At 36.4% G+C, this 5,686-nt stretch overlaps 1 pseudogene; it reads right to left on the bottom strand.

Annotated features, from left to right (window-relative positions):
• Positions 1 to 4,831: 4,831 nt before the first annotated feature.
• LOC134756620 (large ribosomal subunit protein uL22-like) lies at positions 4,832 to 5,350 on the bottom strand (annotated as a pseudogene).
• Positions 5,351 to 5,686: the final 336 nt, after the last annotated feature.

Genomic DNA, 5,686 nt, shown 5'->3' with positions numbered 1-5,686 from the left:
CTATTCCCAGGCCCACCTTTTTCTATGCATGTGTTGATTTCACATGTTTGGTTTCTCTGGATATATTCTATCCTTCCCCAAAGTTTTTCAAGATCTGTAATTTCTCTCTGTTCTTTCTACAAGGTCCCTTTTAATTTTCTGTCTTTAATAGCTCATCATAATATCTAGGAGAGTCTTTGGCACACTGCTTGTTTCCCTAGACTGTTAATGATATTTACAAAAACAAAAACAAAACAAAAAAACATGTTTTCTACTGATAATCTTAAGACATTTGAGAGGAAGGGGACACAGGTGGTGTATTAGTCTGTTTTCATGCTGCTGATAGACATACCCAAGACTGGGCAATTTACAAAAGAAAGAGGTTTATACTGGATTCACAGCTCCACTAGGCAGTGCCCCAGTAGGGACTCTGTGTGAGGGCTCTGACCCCACCTTTCTGTTCTGCACTGCCCTAGCAGAGGTTCTCCATGAGGACCCCACCCCTGCAGCAAACTTCTCTCTAGACATCCAGGTGTTTCTATACATCCTCTGAAATCTAGGTGAAGGTTCCCAAACCTCAATTCTTGACTTCTGTGCACTCACAGACTCAACACCACATGGAAGCTGCTAAGGCTTGGCACTTGCACCCTCTGAAGCCACAGCCTGAACTATACCTTGACTCCTTTTTGTCATGGCTGGAGTGGCTGAGACGCAGGGCACCAAGTCCCTAGGCTACATGGAGCCCGGGGGCCCTGGGCCTGGCCCACGAAACCATTTTATTTCTCCCTAGCCCTCCAGGCCTGTGATGGGAGAGGCTGCCATGAAGACCTCTGACATGCCTTGGAGACATTTTCCTCATTGTCTTGGGGGTTAACATTCAGCTCCTCATTACTTATGCAAATTTCTGCAGCCACCTTGAATTTCTCCTCAGAAAGTGGCATTTTCTATTCTATCACATTGTCAGGCTTCAAATTCTGAACTTTTATGCTCTGCTTCCTTTATAAAACTGAATGCCTTTAACAGTACCCAAGTCACTTCTTGAACACTTTGCTGCTTAAAAATTTCTTCCACCAGATACCCTAAATCATCTCTCTCAAGTTCAAAGTTCCACAAATCTCTAGGGCAGGAGCAAAATGCCACCAATCTCTTTGCTGAAATCTAACAAGGGTCACATTTTCTCCAGTTCCCAACAAGTTCCTCATCTCCATTTGAGACCACTTCAGCCTGGACTTGATTGTTCATATTGCTATCAGCATTTTTTTCAAAGCCATTTAACAAGTCTCTAGGAAATTCCAAACTTTCTTACATTTTCCTGTCTTTTTCTGAGCCTTCCAAACTGTTCCAACCTCTGCCTGTTACCCAGTTCTAAAGTTTCTTCCACATTTTCAGGTATCTTTTCAGCAGCGCCCCACTCTCCTGGTACCAATTTACTGTTTTAGTCTGTTTTCACGCTACTGATAAAGACATACCCAAGACTGGGCAATTTACAAAAGGAAGAGGCTTATAATGGACTTACAGTTCCACATGGGTGGGGAAGCCTCACAATCACGGTGGAAGACAAGGAGAAGTAAGCCACGTCTTATATGGATGGTGGCAGACAAATAGAAATAACTTGTGCAGGGGAACTCCTCTTTATAAAACCATCAGATCCCATGAGACTTATTTACTATCATGAGAACAGCAGGGGAAAGACTTGCCCCCATGATTCAGTTACCTCCCACAGGGTCCCTTCCATAACATGTGGAAATTCAAGATGAGATTTGGGTGGGGGGACACAGCTAAACCGTATCAGGTTGAGTGGGAGTAGATGGTCATTCACATTTCATGATTTTAACCAAGTCTTTTTCAAGCTGTACTTATTTATTCCAGAAAAAAATGGCATATGCCTGTTTGTATGTGCACGTAAACAATAAGATTAAAGTATTGACCCTACCCGTGTATGGGAAAAAAATAAGGAAAATTTTATAATTTTTGTGTTTGTATTTTTTCATGTTTTCAGTAATAAATATGTATTGGTTTTATAATAAGATAATAATTAAAAATAAGTTCTATAGAACTGCATTAAACTATAGTATGCCTACTTTAATCTTTGTAAAATGAAAATGACAAACTACTATGTAACTATTTTATGTGCCAGGTACTCCTCTAAGTAATTACTTTATGTATATTAAGTTAATCTTCACAGAAGCTCTTAGACATGGATACTATTATTGCTTCCTTTTTATAGAATTGGGAACTGAGGTACAGATAGGTTAAAGAACTTTGCCCAAGGCTACATGGCTGACATGAATAGGAAGTGGATTTCAAATCAAGTTGTTTTGCTCAATTCACTAATGAAATGTGTGTGTTTTGCCCAGATTGGGGATAAGGGAAGAGACAGTAGGAAAAGGTGCAGGAGACAAAGAATAATTAGATATAGTCTGAGGATTGCTACTTTATTTTAATGCACCAGAGTCTGAATAAAAATTAGAAGTAGTTTTTCCTCTGGATTGCAAGACATTGTATGTAACAAATATTCATGTTATAACTCTGCCAGAAATTTAAAACCAATAATTTTAATGAGATTCTTCTGAAAATATTAACAAGATTTCTTTGTGTGGTGGGTTTTATGGAATATGGCAAAAACCACTGTACACCAAGACATCTTATGGTTACTAACTTTTATTGTTAGAAAATAATTTCTTTAAATTTTCTTTCTGTCTTCAAATGTTCTAGATAAAATTTCAAAAATGTACATACATGAGAGAAGAACCTTTTTAATGAACATTTTAATGGCATATTCAAGCTGGCTTCTAACTAAAAACTCATGTCTGAGAAACTGTGACACCAAATAAACAACAGAGGAAAAGACTGAAATGTCAACATTTAGTAAAGAAGATGAGAGGAGACATATCAAATTTATTCACTATCTCCTCAGTGAAGTTGGCCTGGAGGCATATCATTATACACAAGACTTGAAATAATCACTCAATTTTACAATCCATACATTAAAGAAACGAGTTAAATAAGGGAAATATATTGAGATTATAGCTCAGAGTGGTAAATCTTTTCAGAATTCTTACAAATTATTTAATAGAAAACTTCTCATCTGACAGATAAACTTACAGCATGGGACTTGGAGAGGGGCAAGTAGGTAACTTAAGTGACACCAAGTGTAGATATTGTCCTGTGAAACAACAGAGTACATGCAGAACACTGTGGTATCTACAAGTTACCAAACTCCTTAATAAATACTTCTTTGTTTAAAGTGGTTCCTATGGCCTTTTGTTGATTCAATCAAAAACGTGTTTTATTATTTTGAATCCTGACATTGAGAAAGCTACTTAATTTCTCTAAACAAAGTTGTCTCATTCAGAAAATATAAAAATTTTAATGATATGTACTCCTAAGATTGTTATAAGGATGAGGTAACTCAATATATGCAATGTGCTTAGAACAATGCTGGCACACTGTTATGCTGCATGTGTATGAATGATACTCACAGAAACACATTCATTTTCTGGCATCCTATTGACTTCACCATTGTCTTTCTTAATATATTTGCCTTCTCATTCTATTTCGCCAGAATAAATGAGAATCTTTTTTTTTTTTTTGTCCAATTGCTGAGTTAATTTTCAAGTTTCTTGAGCATACCGAGAATCTAAATTCTTGCATGTTGTTGACCTTCATTATAGGATATTAATATTGAGATTTCCTTCGTGTAAATGGCTTGGTGTGTATTGTGAGTAAACTAAAATAGGTGTTTGAGAAAAAAAATTTAAAGTTATCACAAATTATTGAAATGGTCTCTAAAACCTCCATGGGATTATTACAATGAATTTAAAACAAATCATTCCCTGGCTGGGTGTGGTGACTCACACCTGTAATCCCATCACTTTGGGAGGCCAATGTGGACGGCTCACTTAAGTCCAGGAGCTCGAGAGCAGCCTGGGCAACATGGCAAGTCCCCGTCTCTACAAAAAGACAAAAAGAAAAAAAAAATTAGCTGGACATGGTGACATGCACCTTCAATCTCAGCTACTTGGGAGGTTGAGGTGGGAAGATCACCTGAGCCCGGGAGGTGAAGGCTGCAATGAGCCATAATCACACTGCTGCACTCCAGGGTGACAGAGTGAGATCCTGTCAAAAAAAAGAAATCCATAACATGCATAATAATACCTAAATCATTTATAAATGGGTGCTGTTATGTATTTTTATCATTATAAAAACAGCACAATTCTATTATGTAGATTTTTAGAAATAAAGAGAAGCATAGAAAACATAAGTTCCCCTCTCCTACAAACATTGTTAAATTTTGATTATACCTTACTAATGGTTTTTAATTAACCTTATTTTTTAACAAAATTAGAAACACGTTGCGTTCATTGTCTTGTAATCTGATTTGTTCATTTTACACTATAATACCTGTTTTGTTTTTAAACTCCTCTGATTGTAAGGTTAATATATATATATATATATATATATATATATATATGTTGAAAAGGTTAAAAAATGCAGCAATGTAAATGAAGAAATATACTGAATACTTTCCTCAGGGAACATTTTTATTTTAGCTTTCTGTATATTTCTATGAAATATTTTCTTTACATATACAACCATATAGATGATATAATATAGTTACATATATTGTTAGTGTGGTGTTTTTACTTTATAATATATCTTGGCTATCTTTCCAAATCAGTACATTGAGGTCTGTTTCATTTCTTTTAAAAGCTGCATTTTATTATAGGAATATACCACACTCATTAAGCTACTACTTTATTGCTGGACATTTGGGTTGTTTCCAGTGATTTTTTTTTTCACTTTTAATTGCATTTATTTTATGCTGAATGTATTCCCGTGCCATAAGTTTTTATTCCTTCATTTTCTTCGGAGATATCTTTTTTTTCTGTGCAACTTCCTGTTCTGGTTTAAGAACAATTTGTTTCTTTTCAGTAAGGATGATTTCAATGCAGCAAGGAGGGCTTCTTTATGTATGAGTTAATCTGACCATCAGCTCCGTTAAGTCTAAAGGCATATCTTGGGTGCTTCATTCACCGGAATATGCTTGATGACCATCTGCTTGTAAAGCCTTAAGTTCAGCATGACTCTCTGCATATTTAAGCATGTGCAGCAAAAATTCAAGCCACCGATCCTGTGTCCAGCTCCACTGTTTGGCCTGGGCACACCTACCAACTCCACCATTGTAATGTTGGAATGGTACATGCTGTTTCTGTAAAGTGACATCTTTCAGGTCACTTAGTGGCTTTTCATACATGCATATCCTTGATGGCCTGGGCAGTTTTACGAGTGTTCTTAAATGAATACGATTTGAATCTCTTGATTTGCATGACTTTGTGGGGTTTTCTGTGTCAATCGAATAGTGAACCATTTTCGAATATCACCTCAGGCCACTTAGGGGAAGAGGTAGAGCAGTGGCTCCCCAGTTTCTGATATTACCAACAATGTCCTAGTGAATCTGCTTATGTTCTTATTTTATGCACTGGTAACAGAATTTCTGTAGAATAAATTCCCAGAAACAGAATTCCTGAGTCAAGGGACAGGCACATTTATAATTGCATTTAGCTTTGATAAATTTCCCTATAATGTGGTTGTAGCACTGTATATGTCCTCAGAGTAGGATAGAAACTGTTCTCTACACATTGTATACTTTTAATGTTTTGCCTAAAAAGCAAAAATAAATGATTTTTTCAATACTACAAATAGT

The sequence above is a fragment of the Gorilla gorilla genome, chromosome 11 (genome assembly GCF_029281585.2).
Source record: "Gorilla gorilla gorilla isolate KB3781 chromosome 11, NHGRI_mGorGor1-v2.1_pri, whole genome shotgun sequence".
Taxonomy (NCBI): Eukaryota; Metazoa; Chordata; class Mammalia; order Primates; family Hominidae; genus Gorilla; species Gorilla gorilla.
This window is presented reverse-complemented; position numbering and strand designations above follow the sequence as displayed.